The sequence below is a fragment of the Pseudophryne corroboree genome, chromosome 6 (genome assembly GCF_028390025.1).
Source record: "Pseudophryne corroboree isolate aPseCor3 chromosome 6, aPseCor3.hap2, whole genome shotgun sequence".
NCBI classification, from domain to species: Eukaryota; Metazoa; Chordata; class Amphibia; order Anura; family Myobatrachidae; genus Pseudophryne; species Pseudophryne corroboree.
Genome location: NC_086449.1, coordinates 68739163 through 68764337, shown reverse-complemented (window position 1 = coordinate 68764337; position 25175 = coordinate 68739163). Strand labels below are relative to the sequence as shown.

The 25175-nt window shown below is 49.8% G+C and overlaps 1 protein-coding gene across 1 annotated transcript in view; it reads left to right on the top strand.

Moving 5' to 3' along the window:
* Positions 1-7282: 7282 nt before the first annotated feature.
* LOC134936168 (gastrula zinc finger protein XlCGF17.1-like) overlaps positions 7283-25175 on the top strand; it is a 65223-nt gene continuing 47330 nt past the window's right edge. Inside the window, exon 1 of the mRNA XM_063931098.1 lies at positions 7283-7547. The gene's annotated coding sequence lies outside the window, so the exon portion shown is untranslated. The remainder of the gene's footprint in view (positions 7548-25175) is intronic.

Below are 25175 nucleotides of genomic sequence, written 5' to 3'. Positions count from 1 at the left end.
GCCATGCCGTCAAACGCAGCCGCGGTAAGTCTTGGAATAGACATGGTACTTGCTGAATCAAGTCCCTTCTTAGCTCCCCAGGCCCTTAGTCCTCTGTGAGCATTTCTTGAAGTTCCGGGTACCAAGTCCCTCTTGGCCAATCCGGAGCCACTAGTATAGTTCATACTCCTCTATGTCTTATAATTCTCAATACCCTGGTTATGAGAAACAGAGGAGGGAACACATACACAGACTGGTACACCCACGGTGTTACCAGAACATCCACAGCTATCGCCTGAAGGTCTCATGACCTGGCGGAATACCTGTCCCGTTTTTTGTTCGGGCGGGACGCCATCATGTCCACCTTTGGTCTTTGCCAACGGTCCACAATCATGTTGAAAAACTTCCCTATGAAGTTTCCACTCTCCCGGGTGGAGGTCATGCCTGCTGAGGAAGTCTGCTTCCCAGTCGTCCACTCCCGGAAAGAACACTGCTGACAGTGCTATCACATGATTTTCCGCCTAGCGAAAAATCCTTGCAGTTTTCACTGCCCTCCTGCTTCTTGTGCCGCCCTTCTGTTTACGTGGGCGACTGCCGTGATGTTATCCCACTGGATCAATACCGGCTGACCTTGAAGCAGAGGTCTAGCTAAGTTTAGAGCATTATAAAATTGCTCTAAGCTTATTTATGCGGAGAGAATTCTCCAGACTTAATCACACTTCCCTGGAAATTTTTTCCCTGTGTGACTGTTCCCCAGCCTCTCAGGCTGGCCTCCGTGGTCACCGGCATCCAATCCTGAATGCCGAATCTGCGGCCCTCTAGAAGATGAGCACTCTGTAATCACCACAGGAGAGACACCCTTTTCCTTGGATATAGGGTTATCCGCTGATGCATCTGAGGATGCGATCCGGACCATTTGTCCAGCAGATCCCACTGAAGAGTTCTTGCGGGAAATCTGCCGAATGGAATTGCTTCGTAATAAGCCACCATTTTTACCAGGACTCTTGTGCAATGATGCACTGACACTTTTCCTGGTTTTAGGAGGATCCCGATTAGCTCGGATAACTCCCTGGTTTTCTCCACTGGGAGAAACACGTTTTTCTGGACTGTGTCCAGAATCTTCCCTAGGAACAGTAGACGTGTCGTCGGAAAAAGCTGCGATTTTGGAATATTTAGAATCCACTCGTGCTGTCGTAGAACTACTTAAGATAGTGCTACTCCGACCTCCAACTGTTCTCTGGACCTTGCCCTTATCAGGAAAGCGTCCATGTTTCTTTTAAGAAAAATCATCATTCCGGCCATTACCTTGGTAAAGACCCGGGGCGCCGTGGACAATCCAAACGGCAGCGTCTGAACTGATAGTGACAGTTCTGTACCAGGAACCTGAAGTACCCTTGGTGAGAAGGGCAAATTTGGACCTGTAGGCAAACGTCCCTGATATCCAGTGACATCATATCGTCCCCTTCTTCCTGGTTCGCTATCACTGCTCCGAGTGACTCCATCTTGATTTGAACGCTTGTATGTAAGTGTTCAAATATTTCAGATCTCACCGAGCCGGTTGGCTTCAGTACCACAATATAGTGTGGAATACTACCCCCTTCCTTGTTGTAAGAAGGGTACTTTGATTATCACCTGCTGGGATTACAGCCTGTGAATTGTGTGAGGGGGAGACGTCTCGAATTTCCAATGTACACCTGGGATATTACATGTAGGATCCCGGAGTTCCCTTGCGAGTGTTGCTGAAACTCTTGAGATGACCCCCTACCGCACCTGAGTCCGCTTGTACGGCCCCAGCGTTATGCTGCGGACTTGGCAGAAGCCGTGAGGAGCTTCTGTTCCTGGGAATGAGCTGCTTGCTGCAGTCTTCTTCCCTTTCCTCTCCCCCTGGGCAGATATGACTGGCCTTCGCCCGCCTGCCCGTATGGGGACGAAAGGACTGAGACTGAAAAGACTGTGTCCTTTTCTGCCAATATGTGACTCGGGGTAACAAAAGGTGGATTTTTCAGCTGTTGCCATGGCCACCAGGTCCAATGGACCGCCCCTTTATACGGCAATACTTCCATATGCCGTCTGGAATCTGCCTCACCTGACCACTGTCGTGTCTTCGTCTGGCAGATATGTACATCACATTTACTCTTGATGCCAGAATGCAAATATGCCTCTGCGCATCACACATATATAGAAATGCATCCTTAAAATGCTCTATAGACAATAAAATCCTGTCCCTGTCAAGGGTATCAAAATTTTCAGTCAGGAAATCCGACCAAGCCCCCTCAGCGCTGCACATCCAGGCTGAGGCGATTGCTGGTCGTAGTATAACACCAGTATGTGTGTATATACTGTTATGATATTTTCCAGCTTCCTATCAGCTGGCTCCTTGAGGGCGGCCGTATCTGGAAACGGTAACGCCATGTTTTTTATAAGCGTGTGAGCGCCTTGTCCACCCTAAGGTGTGTTTTCCAACTCGCCCTTACTACTGGCGGGAAAAAGGGTATACCGCCCATAACTTTCTGTCGGAGGAACCCCACGTATCATCACACACTTCATTTAATTTATCTGATTCAGGCAAAACTACAAGTAGTTTATTCCCACCCTACAAAATACCCTTATTTGTGGTATCAGAAATAAGTAACACCTCCTTCATTGCCCTTAACATGTAACTTGTGGCCCTAAAGGAAAAATACGTTTGTTTCTTCACCGTCGACACTGGGGTCAGTGTCCGTGTCAGTGTCTGTCGACCGACTGAGGTAAATGGGCGTTTTTACAAGCCCCTGACGGTGTCTGAGACGCCTGGACCGATACTAATTTGTCCGCCGGCTGTCTCATGTCGTCAACCGGCTTGCAGCGTGTTGACATTATCACGTAATTCCATAAGTAAGCCATCCATTCTGGTGTCGACTCCCTAGAGAGTGACATCACCATTACAGGCAATTTTCTCCGTCTCCTCACCAACATTTTCCTCATACATGTCGACACACACGTACCGACCTACAGCACACACATACAGGGAATGCTCTGATAGAGGACAGGACCCACTAGCCCTTTGGGGAGACAGAGGGAGAGTTTGCCAGCACACACCAAAAGCGCCATAATGTATATAACAACCCTAGAAGGTGTTGTTTCTATATATGGGCTCTTAATATATAATTATATCGCCAATTTATGCCCCCCTTCTCTTTAACCCTGTTTCTGTAGTGCAGGGGAGAGTGGGAGCCTTCCTCACCAGCGGAGCTGGTCAGGAAAATGGCGCTGAGTGCTGAGGAGAATAAGCTCCGCCCCTTTCACGGCGGGCTTTTCTCCCGGTTATTAGGAAAACTGGCCTGGGTTAAATACATACATATAGCCTTAATGGCTATATGTGATGTATTTATTTGCCTCTAAGGTAATCTATATTGCTGCCCAGGGCGCCCCCAGCAGCGCCCTGCACCCTCCGTGACCGAGATCAGTGAGCCGTGTAGCAACAATGGCACACAGCTGCAGTGCTGTGCGCTACCTTCATGAAGACTGAGGAGTCTTCTGCCGCCTGTTTCCGGACCTCCGTTCTGCCGTTCTTCAGCGTCTGTAAGGGGGATCGGCGGCGCGGCTCCGGGACGAACCCCAGGCTGACCTGTGTTCCGACTCCCTCTGGAGCTCAGTGTCCAGTAGCCTAAAACTTCAATCCTCCTGCACGCAGGTGAGTTGCAAGTCTCTCCCCTAAGTCCCTCGTTGCAGTGATCCTGTCGCCAGCAGGAATCACTGATTAGAAACCTAAAAAAAAACTTTTCTAAACAGCTCTTTAAGAGAGCCACCTAGATTGCACCCTCTCGGACGGGCACAAAAACCTAACTGAGGCTTGGAGGAGGGTCATAGGGGGAGGAGCCAGTACACACCATGTGACCTAAAAGCTTTTTTAGATGTGCCCTGTCTCCTGCGGAGCCCGCTATTCCCCATGGTCCTGACGGAGTCCCCAGCATCCACTAGGACGTTAGAGAAAAGGGGCCTAATTCTGAGTTTATCGCAGCAGCAAATTTGGTAGCAGTTGGGCAAAACCATGTGCACTGCAGTGGTGGGGGAGGGGGGGCAGATATAACATGTGCAGAGAGAGTTAGATTTGGGTGTGGTGTGTTCAAACTGAAATCTAAATTGCAGTGTAAAAATAAAGCAGCCAGTATTTACACTGCACTAACAAAATAACCTACACAAATGTAACGCTCTCTGCAAATGTTATATCTGCCACACCTGCAGTGCACATGGTTTTGCCCAACTACTAACAAATTTGCTGCTACGATCAGGTCTGAATTACCCCCAAGGTCACAACATGTGGAGGTATAAAATCGATAGAGTAGGGAGCCGGGGACATAGTCCTGAGGGACCTGCATGAAGTGAGAGCAAGGTAGAACTTGAGAAAAAAAGAAAGGATTAGTTGGAATACAATTAGTTGAAAGGAGGACAAATCGCCACTGCAACGGCATGGAAAGACCCAAAATGGCACTGTAACCCCCTCACAGACCAAACTTACCCTGTACTTGTGCTTTTTTGTTCTCAGACTTTCTATGGGGCTGAAACAATAATCTGCAAGTTTTAGCTGTGTAAAGGGTTGGGTGCCTTGCTACTCCGGGGGTAGCGAGCTGAAATAATGATACAACGTCCCTGAGGGCAGAAACAGAATGGGTGTGGAAAGGGGTGAAAAGAATTGAATCCCGTCCATTATATGGATTCTAAATATCCATTTTTTCATCAAACATAGCCATCTCTCATCATAACCCTCTGCCTCATGCTCACTGTCTACCGCATCTTAGTCACCCCATCTCCCCCTCCCCCTTAGAAAGTAAGCAATAAAGAGCAGGGCCCTCTCCCCTCATATGCTTTGGGTACCCTTACTTATATAGTGTTCCCCACAGGATGAGGGGAGGGCAGGGGGCATACATGCTGGGCAGACAGTGCGCACTCGTAAAGGGGGCATGGCTTGCTGGGGTGGTGGCATGGCCACACTGGCTTTACTGTTGGGGGCGGCCCCCTCAACGTCACTACTGGGGGCATGCCCCAGTTGTACACGGTGACACTAAAGTCTGGACACATAGGCAATAATGCATAATCACTGGCGTTTCTATAATGGGTGCAGTGTGTGCGGTGGTGAGTCCAGAGGGGACTCCACCGCACACGCTGCACCCATTTTCTGAATACTCACCTCTACGGAGTCCCCCGGCGACGTCCACGGCGGTATTAAAACTCTGTGAAAATTCACGAAGTTCTGCGCATGCTCAGTAGAGTCTGAGAGCTCTAGTGCACAGACTCTCAGCGCTGCCGGCAGAGAGGAGGGGGCCCGAACAGAGGAGGCTGCACCCAAGCCTCCTCCCCTCTTAATTAAAGCGCCCCTGTGCATAATGAATATTTTCAAGAAATTAAACAAATTACATTTTCAACAACATTTTATTTAATTGGAATACAGGTTGAGTCTCCCTTATCCAAAATGCTTGGGACCAGGGGTATTTTGGATCTCGGATTTTTCCGTATTTTGGAATAATTGCATACCATAATGAGATATCATGGTGATGGGACCCAAGTCTAAGCACAGAATGCATTTATGTTACATATACACCTTATACACACAGCCTGAAGGTCATTTTAGCCAATATTTTTAATAACTTTGTGCATTAAACAAACATTGTGTACATTGAGCCATCAAAAAACAAAGGTTTCACTATCTCTGTTCTACTCCAAACATTCCGTATTTCGGAATATTCCGTATTTCGGAATATTTGGATATGGGATACTCAACCTGTATTAACAAATAACATCTTCAGTGTGATTTCCATAATTTGTCATGCACCGATTGATGCGCTTTTCAAGATTCACGTGAACTAGGGACACTCTGGAGTCACTGATTGGGGCATGCCTACGGAAGTGCCGGGCTTACCCCAAGCTCTCCCCTTATTGTGAATATAGATGCGTGCACATTCAGAGGCTCCTAACCTTTGGTTTCTGCCACCCTGAGGCACAAATGTTTGTATACCATGTACTTGTCCTGCAAAGTCTCGTAACAGAATGCCTATGCAGTCGATTCAATTTAGCGCGCTGTTTAGTATGCAGGGACGTAGATCCCCGAGCTATTCAATTCAGTGCAGTTATGTCGGAGAATGCTGGTACTCATACTTTAAACCGGATGTTTAGTCTTGAGAACCGGCATTCTCTGTCTTAAGAGGCTCACCGTGATGCTGTTTGCTCTGCGCTAAGGCATAAAACAGCATTGTGGCACTGTGTCGGATTTATGCTCGCACCTCAGAAAGGTTGTGAGAAGAAATCCTGTACTCGAAAATAATAGCACGCTGAATTGAATCAACCCTACCGCTTCCCCGTGCGCTCGTTTGTTTATGTACTTTGCTAAAAGCTGTGGAACCCTTGTGGTGTCATATAAATAAAGGATAATCACCAGGGCAACAAGACAATGAAATGAGGATAAAGTATGGTGGCCGGTACAAGTCATAACAATCACATCTCTTACGTTAATACAAAGCTTCCCAAACACCGCCGCCACAGTCCAGGGTTTAAGGATATACATGCTAGAGTCCAGATGGTTAAATCAAATTAACAGAGGTACTAAATATTACCCTTTTCACATCGCACTGAAAACCCGGTACCGACACTGCATATTGCCGTGTCGAAACGGGGCCGTGTGCGATGTGAAAGGTCCAATTGTGAATTAGCGGGTCGCCTGACTCGGGAATTCAACCCGGTAAAAAAGAAGGGTTCTTACCGGGTTGATTACCGGGTCAGGCGCAGTGTGAATGGGAGCCGTTCCGATGCGAATCGGCTCCCATTCACAGAATAGGCAGAGGCGGCGCAGGAGATGAGCTCATCTCCCGGGGCCGCCTCCACCCCCGCCCCTGCTGCGCCCTCCGCTGCTATGGCAACCGACCCGGTATATTGCCGGGTCGGAAAGCCAGCAGAGGCACGCAAATGCCGGATCCCACCCGGTAAGTACACGTTTCTCTTACCGGGTAGGATCCAGCATTTGCGATCTGAATGCGGTATAAGTCACCTGTGCTCAAGCATGAATATCCTTAGGCCTGGACAGTATTGGTAGAGTACGGGAAATGCTGCATTGCTCTTTGTGTTAACACAAATGTTGCAATACGCAAAGACACACAGTATACACATACATATACAGGTTCTATACGTTCCAGCTGTTAGTTCCATCAAATGCACATATCCCTTTAGTGTATGCACTGAGAAGACGGGGCGGGGATGCAAGAGATGGGGAGGAGACTGGATAGAAACAAGGGATGAGGGGGAGGAGAGTGGGCGGGGCACTGAGGAGGAGGAGGAGAAAGGGCGGGAACACGTGACGAGCTGGTTTATCTGTTGTTAAGAGATGGGGTCCTCATTGCACTGGGGTTTTCCCTGACGTTCCCGACAGGCAGTCTCTCGGACAGCAGGCAGGTAGGGAGGGGGGCTCCGCTTCCTTTCGATGACGTCACTGCCGTTCTCCTCTACCCGGCGGGTCTGCTGCTCTGTGGGACGTGATACTTCCGGCGTTGCGGACTCCGGTCTGCCGGTGACGTCTACTCGCTCACGAGCACTCGGTTCCGGTAAGCATCCTCTCTCTCTTTTATGGGTCCCGCATCACCTCGGTGCCTCCTCCTCCTGCCCTATTGGTCACTTGGACCTGGGACCCCAGCAACGGTCATTTTGCCCAGCAACCCAAGGGCCCTATCTCGCAGGGGTTGTCCCGGGCTAGGGCTGTTGAAGCGGACGTGGTCACCCTAAATTCACCCCAGTCTGCATTGGCAGTATTACATACATGTACACAATAAAGAAAAAAATAAATCCATTCTTTTTAATAACTGTGGGACACTATGTCTAACCTAGGGCAGCGTCTCTGCTGTATAATAACACTGCACATTGCCCATATACAGTAAATGTAGAGATAGATGTTATTGGTATTTAGGGGGACATTTACTAAGCAGTGATAAGAGCAGAGAAGTGAGCCTGTGGAGAAGTTGCCCATGGCAACCAATCAGCACTGAAGTAACGGCTATAATTTGCATACTATAAAATGATACAGAGCTGCTGATTGGTTGATGGGGAAATATCTCCACTGGCTCACTTCTCCGCTCTTATCACTGCTTAGTAAATGTACCCCATAGTCCCTAGCATATAATGTGTATAATTTAGGTCAGCGTCTCTGCTGTATAATATGTAGTATGTGATGCCGGTGGTCGGGCTCCCAGCGGCCAGCATATCGGCGCTGGCATACCGACAGCTGGGTGAGCGCAGATGATCCCCTTGTGGGCTTGCTGCACTTGGCACGGTGGTGTGCTACGTGCGCCATGCTATCTATTCTCCCTCCAGGGGGGGTTGTGGACCCCCAAGAAAATCTGTCGGTATGGTGGTCGTCGGGAGCCCGGCCGAAATTCAGAGAATTAGTCATACATGTTTGCAAATGCATGTTTAGCTGCTGAGCCGCTTCACGGCTTCTCCGATATCCGCAGTCCTAACACTACATAATAGCAGTGCCCACATAGGGCCATATAATTTGTCTACAGTAGGCCTTGTGATAAAGGCTATTACTAAAACACATCCAATTTGCATACTATACAGTTGTAGGGAGCAGCTGATTGGTTGCCATGGGCAACTTCTCCAAGGGCTCACTTCTCCGCTCTTTTCTCTTACGTCCTAGAGGATGCTGGGGTCCACATTAGTACCATGGGATATAGACAGGTCCACCAGGAGCCATTGGCACTTAAAGAGTTCGAGAGTGTGGGCTCGCTCCTCCCTCTATGCCCCTCCTACCAGAATCTGTTTAGAAAATGTGCCCGAAGGAGCCGGTCACAGCTAGGGGAGCTCTACAGAGCTTCTTTAGTAAATTATTATTATTATTTTTTTTTAAAGTTTATTATTTCTCTGACGTCCTAGTGGATGCTGGGTACTCCGTAAGGACCATGGGGAATAGCGGGCTCCACAGGAGACTGGGCACTCTAAAATAAAGATTAGGTACTATCTGGTGTGCACTGGCTGCTCCCTCTATGCCCCTCCTCCAGACCTCAGTTAGAATCTGTGCCCGGCCCGAGCTGGTTGCACACTAGGGGCTCTCCTGAGCTCCTAGTAAAGAGAAGCGAACCTACCTGCTTGCAGCTAGCTTGGGCTTCTTAGGCTACTGGACACCATTAGCTCCAGAGGGATCGAACACAGGCCCAGCCTCGGTCGTCTGGTCCCGGAGCCGCGCCGCCGTCCCTCTTACAGAGCCAGAAGCAAGAAGAACATCCTGAAAATCGGCGGCTGAAGACTTCGGTCTTCATTAAGGTAGCGCACAGCACTGCAGCTGTGCGCCATTGCTCCCTATGCACACCACATACTCCGGTCACTGATGGGTGCAGGGCGCTGGGAGGGGGCACCCTTGGCTGCAATTAGAGTACCTTTCATTGGCAAATGGCACATAATATAGCCTAATAAGCTATATATGTGCAAAAATCCCCTGCAATAATATAAATATAAGAGCGGGAGAAGTCAGCTGAAAAAGGGGCGGGGCTTTCTCCCTCAGCACACTGGCGCCATTTCCTCTTCACAGCTCCGCTGGAAGACAGCTCCCCAGGCTCTCCCCTGCAGTTTCCAGGCTCAAAGGGTTAAAAAGAGAGGGGGGGGCACTAAATTTAGGCGCGAACTGTATATGTAAAGCAGCTATAGGGATAAATCACTTTCTGTTAGTGCAAATCCCTGATTAAATAGTGCTGTGGTGTGTGCTGGCATACTCTCTCTCTGTCTCCCCAAAGGACTTTGTGGGGTCCTGTCAGTCAGAGCATTCCCTGTGTGTGTGCGGTTTTTCGGTACGGCTGTGTCGACATGTTTGATGAGGAGGCTTATGTGGAGGCGGAGCAGGTGCCGATAAATGTGATGTCACCCCCTGCGGGGCCGACACCAGAGTGGGTGGATATGTGGAAGGTATTAACCGACAGTGTCAACTCCTTACATAAAAGGCTGGATGACGTAACAGCCGTGGGACAGCCGGCTTCTCAGCCCGTGCCTGCCCAGGCGTCTCAAAGGCCATCAGGGGCTCAAAAACGTCCGCTACCTCAGATGGCAGACACAGATGTCGACACGGAGTCTGACTCCAGTGTCGACGAGGATGAGACATATACACGATCCACTAGGGGCATCCGTTGCATGATTACGGCAATGAAAAATGTGTTACACATTTCTGACATTAACCCAAGTACCACTAAAAAGGGTATTATGTTTGGGGAGAAAAAGCAGCCAGTGTTTTTTCCCCCATCAGATGAGTTGAATGAAGTGTGTGAAGAAGCGTGGGCTTACGACGATAAGAAACTGGTAATTTCTAAAAAGTTACTGATGGCGTACCCTTTCCCGCCAGAGATATCCCCTAGGGTGGATAAGGCGCTCACACGTTTGTCAAAAAAGGTGGCACTGCCGTCTCAGGATACGGCCGCCTTGAAGGAGCCTGCTGATAGAAAGCAGGAGGCGATCCTGAAGTCTGTATATACACACTCAGGTACTATACTGAGACCTGCAATTGCCTCAGCATGGATGTGTAGTGCTGCTGCAGCGTGGTCTGATACCCTGACAGATAATATTGATACCCTCGACAGGGATACTATTTTGCTAACCATAGAGCATATTAAAGACGTCGTCTTATATATGAGGGATGCACAGAGGGATATTTGCCGGCTGGCATCCAGAATTAATGCAATGTCCATTTCTGCCAGGAGGGTATTATGGACCCGGCAGTGGACAGGTGATGCTGATTCTAAAAGGCACATGGAGGTTCTGCCTTATAAGGGTGAGGAATTGTTTGGGGATGGTCTCTCGGACCTCGTATCCACAGCAACAGCTGGGAAGTCGACATTTTTACCTCCGGTTCCCTCACAGCCTAAGAAAGCACCGTATTATCAGGTACAGTCCTTTCGGCCTCAGAAAAGCAAGCGGGTCAAAGGCGCTTCCTTTCTGCCCAGAGGCAAGGGAAGAGGGAAAAAGCTGCACCAGACAGCCAGTTCCCAGGATCAAAAATCTTCCCCCGCTTCCTCTAAGTCCACCGCATGACGCTGGGGCTCCACAGGTGGAGCCAGGTGCGGTGGGGGCGCGTCTCCGGAACTTCAGCGACCAGTGGGCTCGCTCACAGGTAGATCCCTGGGTTCTGCAAGTAGTATCACAGGGATACAAGCTGGAGTTTGAGGCGACTCCCCCTCGCCGTTACCTCAAATCAGCCTTGCCTGCTACCCTCAGAGAAAGGGAGGTAGTACTGGCGGCAATTCACAAGCTGTATCTTCAGCAGGTGATAATCAAGGTACCCCTCCTTCAACAGGGACGGGGTTACTATTCCACAATGTTTGTGGTACCGAAACCAGACGGTTCGGTGAGACCCATTCTAAATTTAAAATCCTTGAACATTTATATAAAAAGTTAAAGTTCAAGCAATCTCCTTTCTAAAGGCGAGGTCCAAAGAGCAGTTGCTAGTCAGCGTAGCACTATCTCAGGAAGTGCATTAGCACGGCTGGATTCTGAATATCCCAAAGTCGCAGCTGATTCCTGCGATGCGTCTGCTGTTCTTGGGCATGATTCTGGACACAGAACAGAAGATCTTTCTCCCGGAGGAGAAGGCCCAGGAATTATCATCTCTGGTCAGGGACCTCCTGAAACCAAAGCAGGTGTCGGTGCATCACTGCACGCGAGTCCTGGGAAAGATGGTAGCTTCTTACGAAGCAATTCCCTTCGGCAGATTCCATGCACGGATCTTCCAGTGGAATCTGTTGGACAAGTGGTCCGGATCGCATCTCCAGATGCATCGGTTAAACACCCTGTCCCCGAGGGCCAGGGTGTCTCTGCTGTGGTGGCTGCAGAGTGCTCATCTGCTCGAAGGCCGCAAATTCGGCATACAGGACTGGGTCCTGGTGACCACGGATGCAAGCCTCCGAGGTTGGGGGGCAGTCACCCAGGGAAGAAACTTCCAAGGACGATGGTCGAGTCAGGAAACTTCCCTACACATAAATATTCTGGAACTAAGGGCCATTTACAACGCCCTGAGTCAAGCAGAACCCCTGCTTCAAAACCAACCGGTTCTGATTCAGTCAGACAACATCACAGCGGTCGCCCATGTAAACCGCCAGGGCGGCACAAGAAGCAGGGTGGCAATGGCAGAAGCCACAAGGATTCTTCGATGGGCGGAGAATCACGTGATAGCACTGTCAGCAATGTTCATTCCGGGAGTGGACAACTGGGAAGCAGACTTCCTCAGCAGGCACGACCTCCACCAGGGAGAGTGGGGACTTCATCCAGAAGTCTTCCAGCTGATTGTAAACCGTTGGGAACGGCCACAGGTGGACATGATGGCGTCCCGCCTCAACAAAAAGCTAAAAAGATATTGCGCCAGGTCAAGGGACCCTCAGGCGATAGCTGTGGACGCGCTAGTGATACTGTGGGTATACCAGTCGGTTTATGTGTTCCCTCCTCTTCCTCTCATACCCAAGGTACTGAGGATAATAAGAAGGAGAGGAGTAAGAACTATACTCATTGTTCCGGATTGGCCAAGAAGAGCTTGGTACCCAGAACTTCAAGAAATGATCTCAAAGGACCCATGGCCTCTGCCGCTCAGACAGGACCTGCTGCAGCAGGGGCCCTGTCTGTTCCAAGATTTACCGCGGCTGCGTTTGACGGCAGGACGGTTGAACACCGGATCCTAAAGGAAAATGGCATTCCGGAGGAAGTCATTCCTACACTGATTAAAGCTAGGAAGGATGTGACCGCAAAACATCACCGCATATGGCGGAAATATGTTGCTTGGTGTGAGGCCAGGAAGGCCTCAACGGAGGAATTTCAGCTGGGTCGATTTCTGCACTTCCTACAGTCAGTGGTGACTATGGGCCTCAAATTGGGTTCCATTAAGGTCCAGATTTCGGCTCTGTCAATTTTCTTCCAAAAAGAACTGGCTTCACTGCCTGAAGTTCAGACATTTGTTAAAGGAGTGCTGCATATTCAGCCCCCTTTTTGTGCCTCCAGTGGCACCTTGGGATCTCAACGTGATGTTGGATTTCCTAAAGTCGCATTGGTTTGAGCCACTTAAAACCGTGGAGCTAAAATATCTCGCGTGAAAGTGGTCATGCTGTTGGCCTTGGCTTCGGCCAGGCGTGTGTCAGAATTGGCGGCTTTGTCATGTAAAAGCCCTTATCTGATTTTTCCATATGGATAGGGCGGAATTGAGGACTCGTCCCCAATTTCTTCCTAAGGTGGTATCAGCGTTTCATTTGAACCAACCTACTGTGGTGCCTGCGGCTACTCGGGACTTGAATGATTCCAAGTTGCTGGACGTAGTCAGGGCCCAGAAAATCTATGTTTCCAGGATGGCTAGAGTCAGCAAAACTGACTCGCTGTTTATCCTGTATGCACCCAACAAGCTGGGTGCTCCTGCTTCAAAGCAGACTATTGCTCGCTGGATCTGTAGCACGATTCAACTTGCACATTCTGCGGCTGGACGGCCGCATCCTAAATCAGTAAAAGCCCATTCCACGAGGAAGGTGGGCTCTTCTTGGGCGGCTGCCCGAGGGGTCTTGGCTTTACAACTTTGCCGAGCTGCTACTTGGTCGGGTTCAAACACTTTTGCAAAATTCTACAAGTTTGATACCCTGGCTGAGGAGGACCTTGAGTTTGCTCATTCGGTGCTGCAGAGTCATCCGCACTCTCCCGCCCGTTTGGGAGCTTTGGTATAATCCCCATGGTCCTTACGGAGTACCCAGCATCCACTAGGACGTCAGAGAAAATAAGAATTTACTCACCGGTAATTCTATTTCTCGTAGTCCGTAGTGGATGCTGGGAGCCCGTCCCAAGTGCGGACTCTCTGCAATACATGTATATAGTTATTGCGTAACTAAAGGGTTTTGTTATGAGCAATCTGTTAATGAGGCTCATTTATTGTTTTCATACTGTTAACTGGGTATAGTTATCACAAGTTGTACGGTGTGGCTGGTATGAGTCTTACCCTGGATTCCAAATCCTTTCCTGGTAATGTCAGCTCTTCCGGGCACAGTTTCCCTAACTGAGGTCTGGAGGAGGGGCATAGAGGGAGGAGCCAGTGCACACCAGATAGTACCTAATCTTTCTTTTAGAGTGCCCAGTCTCCTGCGGAGCCCGCTATTCCCCCATGGTCCTTACGGAGTACCCAGCATCCACTACGGACTACGAGAAATAGAATTACCGGTGAGTAAATTCTTATTTTTACAGGGAGGCTGCTGGCAACAGCCACCCTGCTTCGTGGGACTAAGGGGGGGGGGGGGGGGGGGGGAGTAGTGTCCGTCCTGTGGGGTCTGAGCCACTATCTCTGCTGACAGGACACTGAGCTCCTGAGGGGATAGATTGTTCCCCGCCACAGGGGATCGCTCACCCCAGCAGCATGCCACCACCCCCTTACAGGTCCGAATTCAGTGGTGAGTGAGCGGGAGGTCGGTGTGAAGATGGCGGCAACAGGGTAGGAGCGCAGTACTATCTGCGCTCCGGAGTCTCAGCAGTACTTAATGCGGCACTGTGAGGGGCGCCCTGAGCCAGCGCCTGAACCCTGCACTGGTCAGCAAGCCTGTCGGGGTCCATGGATCTTAGACAGCATTTTACCTCAGGCCAGTATAATCCTGTGAAGACCGGGAAGACAGCGCCATTTTGGGGGTGGAGCTTCTCAGTGGACCCAGCAGCGTTCAGCGCCATTTTCCTGCCTACACAGCGCTGTCCAGGAAGACCCAAGTCCCTCCACAGCAACTCCAGCTATCTCTCACGGTACCAGAGGGTTGTAGAAGGGATGGGGGGAGGCTGCATTAAGACGGTGTAACCTATTAGGGTGCACAGTCAGCGCTAGTAGGGGGTCTCCCTTTACATTAAAAGCGCTGTGTGTGGGTTGGCTTCAGTCTCTGTGTCTCTCTTGCAATTCTTGGGGGTGAAACTCTGTCCTCCCCTGTGTGTGTGTGTCTGTGGTCTCCATTAAGATATGTCCAGGGACTCTGTGTCCTATGCTGCAGAGGATATGTCTTCTCAGGATGATCCCATTCCAGGTAATCAGGATTGCACTGGTTTATCACAGATACCAGCAAGGGAGCCTGAGTGGTTAACCTCTATGAACTTTATGATTTCTCAGATCTCAAATAGGGTTGCACAAACGGAATCTGCAACCCAGGCTTTACAGAGCTCTATGGCAGTCTGGTCCAGTTCTGGTACCTCAGGGCTTCTGCTGTATATTCACATAAACGTGCTCTTGCGCAGATCATGCAGGATGATACGGGTACCGATTCTGCCACTGCAGGTGGTGACGGGGATGTGTTGAGGGGGGCAGTATCTCTTGCTAAAAGGGTGCAGATGATATTATTATTATTATTATTATTATTATTATTATTATATATAGCGCTCTTTCTCCAGCTGGACTCAAGGCGCTTTACAGATATCAAAAACAATGCACATGATACAGAGGATTTGAGTAATACAACAATAGATAAGCCACACAGACCTAAAAGAAAACCTTAAGCACAGAGAAAGCATAATGCAGGATTGCTGTAGGCATTTTGGGTAATAACTTAAAAGGGTTGTGTATAACGCCCTCACAAGGTACCAAGTGCGGCAGCCATTTTGGGCGCTCAGCGTAAGATTACCCAGGGTGCAATAGTCCACCCCTAGAAGAGATGACACAAAATGGGGGTTATTTCAGAGTCCTACAGTTCAGAGTAGGGTTCCATCAAAACCACCAGGCCCATGTATTTTTCATCCCATCCACAAGTGTACCATATGGGGCAGCCATGTTGGGCGCACTTTGAAGGATACACTGTGGGAGGTGAGCCATACAAGGGCCAAGTTCATATATGGGAAAACTGACCCTTATGTAGTAGTATGATGTACCCTGTATGTAGGGCGCAATGGCAAGGTGTGCAATCAGTGGAGGTAAACATTACAGGAAAACACACGGTGGGGTGGAAGAGAGGAAGGAAGAGAACCCCCCCCCCCCCCCCCCCCCCCCCACAATAGCAGGTAACTAGTGGCAGAAGTAGAATTGGGATAACATTATTTTGATAAGATCATAGTACGGGTGGGTATGAGAATGTGGGGGGGGCATACTCTGAAGCAATGGGGATGTCCCTGCTGGTCCTGGTGCTCTGCCCCCACAGTTCCCTGTTCATCTTGAGGGTTAGGCCCAGGGGCAGACTTGATGTTCTCAGCCAGAGAGGTGGTAAGCCTGGTCCTGGTGTTCTCATGTTAGAGGTGAGAGGCCACATAAAGATCCTGAGTTTTGTGGTTCTAATGCAGTCCTTCTGTTAACTTCTTACTTTGTTTGCCTTCTGTTTTCCTTCGGTTTAACACCGGTATAACACTGCTATTGATTTTATCTGCCACTTAATAACTAGCCACTTCATGTATTAGACACTGCAGCGTCCTATATGACTGGCGTCCTGAGCTATACTGAATACATAAAGGGGGGTACACACGGAGCGATAATCTAAGCAATCTGACTAGATTGCTTAGATTTTAAGCAAGATCGCTCCGTGTGTAGCCCTAACAGCGATAGCGATGCGCAGCACACATCTCTCCAGCATCGGGCCGTGAGTACTCGCCTTAAGTCTACAAATACATTTTTCTGACGTCCTAAGTGGATGCTGGGACTCCGTAAGGACCATGGGGATAGCGGCTCCGCAGGAGACTGGGCACAACTATAAAGAAAGCTTTAGGTCTAACTGGTGTGCACTGGCTCCTCCCACTATGACCCTCCTCCAGACCTCAGTTAGAATCTTGTGCCCGGCTGAGCTGGATGCACACTAGGGGCTCTCCTGAGCTCCTAGAAAGAAAGTATATTTTAGGTTTTTTTTTATTTTACAGTGAGATCTGCTGGCAACAGACTCACTGCAGCGAGGGACTAAGGGGAGAAGAAGCGAACCTACCTAAGCGGTGGTAGCTTGGGCTTCTTAGGCTACTGGACACCATTAGCTCCAGAGGGATCGAACACAGGACCCGACCTCGATCGTTCGGTCCCGGAGCCGCGCCGCCGTCCCCCTTACAGAGCCAGAAGCAAGAAGAGGTCCGGAAAATCGGCGACAGAAGACTTCTGTCTTCAACAAGGTAGCGCACAGCACTGCAGCTGTGCGCCATTGCTCCTCATGCACACCTCACACTCCGGTCACTGATGGGTGCAGGGCGCTGGGGGAAGGGGGGGGGGGCGCCCTGAGGGCAATATAATATACCTTGGCTGGCAAATCTACACCATATATAGTCAGGAAGGCTATATAGGTGTAAAAATACCCCTGCCAGAATTCCAGAAAAAGCGGGAGAAGTCCGTCGGAAAAGGGGCGGGGCTATCTCCCTCAGCACACTGGCGACATTTTTCCCTCACAGCTCCGCTGGAAGGATCGCTCCCTGGCTCTCCCCTGCAGTGTCACGCTACATAAGGGTAAAAAAGAGAGGGGGGGCACTAAATTTAGGCGCATTATATATAGATATAAGCAGCTATAAGGGAAAAAACACTCATTTATAGTGGGATCCCTGTGTTATATAGCGCTCTGGTGTGTGCTGGCACACTCTCTCTCTGTCTCCCCAAAGGGCTTTGTGGGGTCCTGTCCTCTGTCAGAGCATTCCCTGTGTGTATGCGGTGTGTCGGTACGGCTGTGTCGATATGTTTGATGAGGAGGCTTATGTGGAGGCGGAGCAGATGCCGATAAATGTGATGTCACCCCCTGCTGGGTCGACACCTGAGTGGATGGTTCTGTGGAAGGAATTACGACTATATTGCTAACCGTAGAGCATATTAAAGACGCACTCTTATACATGAGGGATGCACAGAGGGATATTTGCCGGCTGACATCTAAAATAAGTGCAATGTCCATTTCTGCCAGGAGAGGGTTATGGACTCTGCAGTGGACAGGAGATGCAGATTCTAAAAGGCACATGGAAGTTTTCCCTTATAAGGGTGAGGAGTTGTTCGGGGATGGTCTCTCGGACCTCGTTTCCACAGCAACAGCTGGGAAGTCTACATTTTTACCCCATGTTCCCTCACAGCCAAAGAAAGCACCGTATTATCAGGTACAGTCCTTTCGGCCCAATAAGGGCAAGCGGGTTAAAGGCGCGTCCTTTCTGCCCAGAGGTAGAGGGAAAAAGCTGCAGCATACAGCCAGTTCCCAGGAGCAAAAGTCCTCCCCCGCTTCCTCTAAGTCCACAGCATGACGCTGGGGCTCCACAGGCGGAGCCAGGTACGGTGGGGGCCCGTCTCAAAATTTCAGCGATCAGTGGGCTCGCTCACGGGTGGATCCCTGGATCTTTCAAGTAGTATCTCAGGGGAACAAGCTGGAATTCAAGACGTCTACCCCCCGCCGTTTCCTCAAATCTGCCTTGCCAACAACTCCCTCAGGCAGGGAGGCTGTGATAGAGGCAATTCACAAGCTGTATTCCCAGCAGGTGATAGTCAAGGTGCCCCTACTTCAACAAGGACAGGGTTACTATTCCACAATGTTTGTGGTACCGAAACCGGACGGTTCGGTGAGACCCATTTTAAATTTGAAATCCTTGAACACGTATATAAAAAAATTCAAGTTCAAGATGGAATCGCTCAGGGCGGTTATTGCAAGCCTGGACGAGGGGGATTACATGGTATCACTGGACATCAAGGATGCTTACCTGCATGTCCCCATTTACCATCCTCACCAGGAGTACCTCAGATTTGTGGTACAGGATTGTCATTACCAATTCCAGACGTTGCCGTTCGGTCTATTCACGGCTCCGAGGGTCTTTACCAAGGTAATGGCCGAAATGATGATACTCCTTCGAAAGAAGGGAGTTTTAATTATCCCGTACTTGGACGATCTCCTGATTAAGGCGAGGTCCAGGGAGCAGTTGTTGGTCGGGGTAGCACTATCTCGGGAGGTGCTACAACAGCACGGCTGGATTCTAAATATTCCAAAGTCACAGCTGGTCCCTACGACACGTCTACTGTTCCTGGGGCTGGTTCTGGACACAGAACAGAAAAAAGTTTCTCCCGGAGGAGAAGGCCAAGGAGCTGTCATCTCTAGTCAGAGGCCTCCTAAAACCAAAACAGGTGTCGGTGCATCACTGCACGCGGATCCTGGGAAAGATGGTAGCTTCCTACGAAGCAATTCCATTCGGCAGGTTCCATGCAAGAACTTTTTAGTGGGACCTGTTGGACAAGTGGTCCGGATCGCATCTTCAGCTACATCGGCTGATAACCCTGTCTCCAAGGACCAGCGTGTCGCTGCTGTGGTGGCTGCAGAGTGCTCATCTTCAAGAGGGCCGCAGGTTCGGCATACAGGACTGGGTCCTGGTGACCACGGATGCCAGCCTTCGAGGCTGGGGGGCAGTCACACAGGGAAGAAACTTCCAAAGACTATGGTCAGGTCAGGAGACTTCCCTGCACATAAATATTCTGGAGCTGAGGGCCATTTACAATGCCCTAAGTCGGGCAAAACCCCTGCTTCAAAACCAGCCGGTACTGATCCAGTCAGACAACATCACGGCAGTCGCCCATGTAAACCGACAGGGCGGCACGAGAAGCAGGACGGCGATGGTAGAAGCCACAAGGATTCTCCGATGGGCGGAAAATCACGTGTTAGCACAGTCAGCAGTGTTCATTCCGGGAGTGGACAACTGGGAAGCAGACTTCCTCAGCAGGCACGACCTCCACCCGGGAGAGTGGGGACTTCATCCAGAAGTCTTCCAACTGATTGTAAACAGTTGGGAAAGGCCACAGGTGGACATGATGGCGTCCCGCCTAAACAAAAAGCTAGAAAGATATTGCGCCAGGTCAAGAGACCCGCAAGCGATAGCTGTGGATGCTCTAGTGACACCGTGGGTGTACCGGTCGGTTTATGTGTTCCCTCCTCTTCCTCTCATACCAAAGGTACTGAGGATAATAAGGAGAAGAGGAGTAAGAACTATACTCATTGTTCCGGATTGGCCAAGAAGAGCTTGGTACCCGGAACTTCAAGAAATGATCTCAGAGGCCCATGGCCTCTGCCGCTCAGACAGGACCTGCTGCAGCAGGGGCCCTGTCTGTTCCAAGACTTACCGCGGCTGCGTTTGACAGCATGGCGGTTGAACACCGGATCCTGAAGGAAAAGGGCATTCCGGAGGAAGTCATTCCTACGCTGATTAAAGCTAGGAAAGAAGTAACCGCAAACCATTATCACCGCATATGGCGAAAATATGTTGCGTGGTGTGAGGTCAGGAAGGCCCCAACGGAAGAGTTTCAGCTGGGCCGTTTCCTGCACTTCCTACAGTCAGGGGTGACTATGGGCCTGAAGTTGGGTTCCATTAAGGTCCATATTTCGGCTCTATCGATTTTTCTTCCAGAGAGAACTGGCTTCACTACCTGAAGTTCAAACTTTTGTTAAGGGAGTGCTGCATATTCAGCCCCCTTTTGTTCCTCCAGTGACACCTTGGGATCTCAACGTGGTGTTGGATTTCCTAAAGTCACATTGGTTTGAGCCACTTAAAACCGTGGAATTGAAGTATCTCACGTGGAAAGTGGTCATGTTGTTGGCCTTGGCTTCGGCCAGGCGTGTATCAGAATTGGCGGCTTTGTCATGTAAAAGCCCTTATCTGATTTTCCATATGGATAGGGCAGAATTGAGGACTCGTCCCCAATTTCTCCCTAAGGTGGTATCAGCCTTTCATCTGAACCAACCTATCGTGGTGCCTGCTGCTACTAAAGACTTGGAGGCTTCCAAGTTGTTGGACGTAGTCAGGGCCCAGAAAATGTATGTTTCCAGGACAGCTGGAGTCAGAAAGACAGACTGACTCGCTATTTATCCTGTATGCGCCCAATAAGTTGGGTGCACCTGCTTCAAAGCAGACTATTGCTCGCTGGATCTGTAGTACGATTCAGCTTGCACATTCTGCGGCTGGACTGCCGCATCCTAAATCGGTGAAAGCCCATTCAACGAGGAAGGTGGGCTCTTCTTGGGCGGCTGCCCGAGGGGTCTTGGCTCTACAACTTTGCCGAGCAGCTACTTGGTCGGGGTCAAACATTTGCTAAATTCTACAAGTTTGACACCTTGGCTGAGGAGGACCTAGAGTTTGCCCATTCGGTGCTGCAGAGTCATCCGCACTCTCCCGCCCGTTTGGGAGCTTTGGTATAATCCCCATGGTCCTTACGGAGTCCCAGCATCCACTTAGGACGTCAGAGAGAATAAGAATTTACTCACCGGTAATTCTATTTCTCGTAGTCCGTAGTGGATGCTGGGCACCCATCCCAAGTGCGGATTGTCTGCAATACTTGTATATAATTATTGTTTAACTAAAGGGTTATTGTTGAGCCATCTGTTGAGAGGCTCAGTTGTTGTCATACTGTTAACTGGGTATTGTATCACGAGTTATACGGTGTGATTGGTGTGGCTGGTATGAGTCTTACCCGGGATTCAAAATCCTTCCCTATTGTGTCAGCTCTTCCGTGCACAGTATCCTAACTGAGGTCTGGAGGAGGGTCATAGTGGGAGGAGCCAGTGCACACCAGTTAGACCTAAAGCTTTCTTTATAGTTGTGCCCAGTCTCCTGCGGAGCCGCTATCCCCATGGTCCTTACGGAGTCCCAGCATCCACTACGGACTACGAGAAATAGAATTACCGGTGAGTAAATTCTTATTTTCCTTTCTGATTACAACCCCCTCCCCCACACACAGCAAATAGTGCTAATCACAACTAACAAATGTGAGGTCAGTAAACCCCAATCACTATAAGTTTTTTTGCAGATTACAGATATTAATCCATTTAGAACAACTTTCTAAACTTTTAACCATGCAATGTAATGTGCAATACTCTGCAGCATTTACCAAATATAACTTTAGCAAGAAAGTTGCAATACTCTGCAGTATTTACCGAATATAACTTTAGCAAGATAGAGGCTATTAGAGATGTGTTGAATATTGCTGATACAACACCCGAGCAGGTTGAGGAGGCTTACTTCACTGAAAATAAGAGAGCCTCGCTATCCTTCCCAGCGTCAAAGGAATTAAATGCTATTTTTGAAAAGGCTTGGGGAAAACCCGGATAAAAAATTCCAGATACCTAAAAGGGTTCTGGTGCATTTCCTTTCCTGGTAGAGGATAGAAAAAAATGGGAAAACCTTGCTATTGTTGATGCGTCAGTATCCAGACTCTCAAAAAAAAGGTGGTTTTACCTGTTCCAGGATCTACCGCCTTGAAAGAGCCGGCTGATCGTAAAATTGATAATACGCTCAAATCCATGTACACAGCTTCTGGGGCAATACTACGTCCCACTATTGCCAGTGCTTGGATTGCCAAAACTATAGTAAAGTGGTCAGGTACGTTACTTGAAGGTTTGGATACTATGGAAAATGTGATGTTGAATTGTTTTTACGAAACATTCAGGACTCTGCAGGCTTTCTGGTAGAATCCATGAAAGATCTGGGTTCCATGGCTGCTGGAATTTCTTCCATGTCTGTATCTGTTCGTCGAGGACTGTGGTTGTGCCAGTGGTCTGCCGACGCGGAATCCAGGAGAAGTGTGGAGACCCTACACTGCACAGGTCAGGCTCTCTTTGGGTAAGCGTTAAATGCGTGAATCTCCATGGCTACGGCTGGTAAGTCACCTTTTCTTCCCTCGGCTACACCTGCTCCAAAGAAACCCTTTTCTTAAGCTACATCACAGCCTTTTCGGCCTGCCAAGCTGTCCAACACCTTCTTTCGGGGAGGTCTGCTCAAGTCCAAGAAACCTGCAGCTGCAGCTTCCCAGGAACAGAAACCTGCTTCAGGCATGATGGTCGACTGCACGCCCCAGAGGTGGGAGCGAGGCCCAGGCATTTCAGTCACGTCTGGGTGTCAACCAGCCTGGACCCCTGGGTGCAAGATAGTGTCCCAGGGGTACAGGCTGTAATTTAAAAATCTCCCTCATCGCTTTTTCAAATAAGGCTTGCCAGCTCTGCTGGCAGACAGGACTGTACTGCAAGAAGCCAATCAAAAGTTGGTGGAGGCACAGGTCATTGTGCCAGTACCACCTAATATGCAAGGCAAAGGTTACTATTCGAACCTTTTCGTGGTACTGAAACCGGATGGTTCAGTCAGGCCCTTTCTGAACGTAAAATCACTAAACCCCTTTCTGAGGGAGTTCATGTTCAAAATGGAGTCTCTAAAGGCAGCGGTATCCGGTCTGGAAGAGAGGGAATTCCTGGTATCCCTGGATATCAAGGATGCATACCTCTACATTCCGATTTGGCCGCTGCATCAAGCTTATCTTCTATTCGCACTGTTGGACTGTCATTTTGAGTTTCAGACCCTACCATTCGGCCCCTCCACAGCAGAGAGGGTATTCACCAAGGTGATGGCAGAAATTATGATTCTCCTCCGCAGACGGGGTGAACATAATTCCGTATCTGGACGATTTGATAAAGGCATCGTCCAAGGAGAAGCTGATACGGTCCATATCTCACGACCCAGCTTCTCAAGGAACATGGTTGGATCCTGAATCTTCCAAAATCACATTTGGAACCAACCAGGAGGTTGTCCTTTCTGGGATTGATCCTCGACACGGAAGTGCAGAGGGTGTTTCTTCCAGAGGAAAAAGCATTGGTGATTCAAACGATGGTACGGGATGTCCTGAAGCCAACCTGGGTGTCGGTTCATCAGGGCATTCGCCTTCTGGGAAAGATGGTGGCCTCTTACGAGGCTCTGCAGTACAGGAGGTTTCACTCTGTCCTTCTGGACAAGTGGTCGGGATCCCATCTACACATTGCACCAGAGGATACGTCTGTCGCCAAAGGCCAGAATTTCACTCCTCTGGTGGCTGCAATTACCTCGCCTTCTGGAGGGCCGCAGGTTCGGGATGCAGGACTGGATACTTCTAACCATGGGGGTCTATTCAATTTCAGCGACAGTTGAATAGAGCCGGGAGTTAGCTCCCGTCACTATTCAGCTCAAGTTAAGTCGGCGAAGGCCTGTTCTCGCCGACTTAACAGGTTGAATTGTCGGGAGAAAGGGCATTCTCCGTCTTAACTCCCAGCCGCGATGCTGATTACCGACAGAATCAGCCTCGTGCCGGCCGTGCGGCAGCACTTTTGTCGGATTTCCTCTCTCATCCCCTGAGGGTGAGAGAAGAATTCTCGACAATTGGTGTCACTTGGCGCTGTACTGAATAGTGCTTGGAGGTAACTCCCGGCGCTATTCAACTGTCGCTGAATTGAATCGACCCCCATGGATGCAAGTCTCCGGGGCTGGGGCACAGTCGCTCAAGGGGAAACCTTCCAAGGAAGGTGGTCAAGTCTGGAAGCCGGCCTGCCGATAATCATTCTGGAACTAAGAGCGGTCTACAACGGTCTTCTCCACTCGGTTCATCTTCTGAGAAATCGGGCCTTTCAAGTGCAGTTGGACAATGTGACAACAGTGGCTTACATAAACAGTCAGGGCGGAACGAAGAGCAGAGCTGCTATGTCGGAGGTAACAATAATCATTCTCTGGCCAGAAAAACGCACGTTGGCGCTCTCTGCAATCTTCATTCCGGGAGTAGGCAACTGGGAAGCGGACTTTCACAGCAGACACGATCTCCATCCAGGGGAGTGGGGTCTCCATCCGGAGGTGTTCAAGGAGGTAACAGATCTCTGGGGCGTACCCAAGATCGGCATGATGGCCTCTCTTCTCAACAAGAAGCTTCGTTGGTATTGTTCCAGGTCGAGGGATCCGCAAGCAGTGGCGGTGGGTGTTCCAGTCGGTGTAAGTGTTTCCTCCACTTCAACTCATCCCAAGAGTTCTAAAACTCAGTAGGAGGACAAGGGTTCAAGCGATCCTCATTGCTCCAGACTGACCAAGAAGGGCTTGATATGCGGCTCTTCTGGATCTACTGCAAGAAGAGTCGAGGCCTCTTTTTCTCTTCGGGAGGACCTGCTGCAGCAGGGGCCTTTCCCCTATCAAGACTTACCGCGGCTACGTTTGCTACCCTGATACAGGCTAGGAAAGGAGTTTGTGAGTCCAAGAAATTTCCTGCGGTGGAGTTTCAACTGGGACGGTTTCTCCTCTTCCTACAAGCCGGTGTGGATATGGGCCTGAGGTTGGGATCTGCAAAAGTCCAGATTTCTGCCCTATCCATTTTCTTCCAGAAACAATTGGCTACCCTCCCTGAGGTTCAGACCTTTTTGAAGGGAGTTCTGCACATCCAACCTCCCTTTGTACCGCCTACGGCGCCTTGGGACCTTAACGTGGTGTTGAAGTACCTCCAATTGGACTGTTTGAGCCTCTAC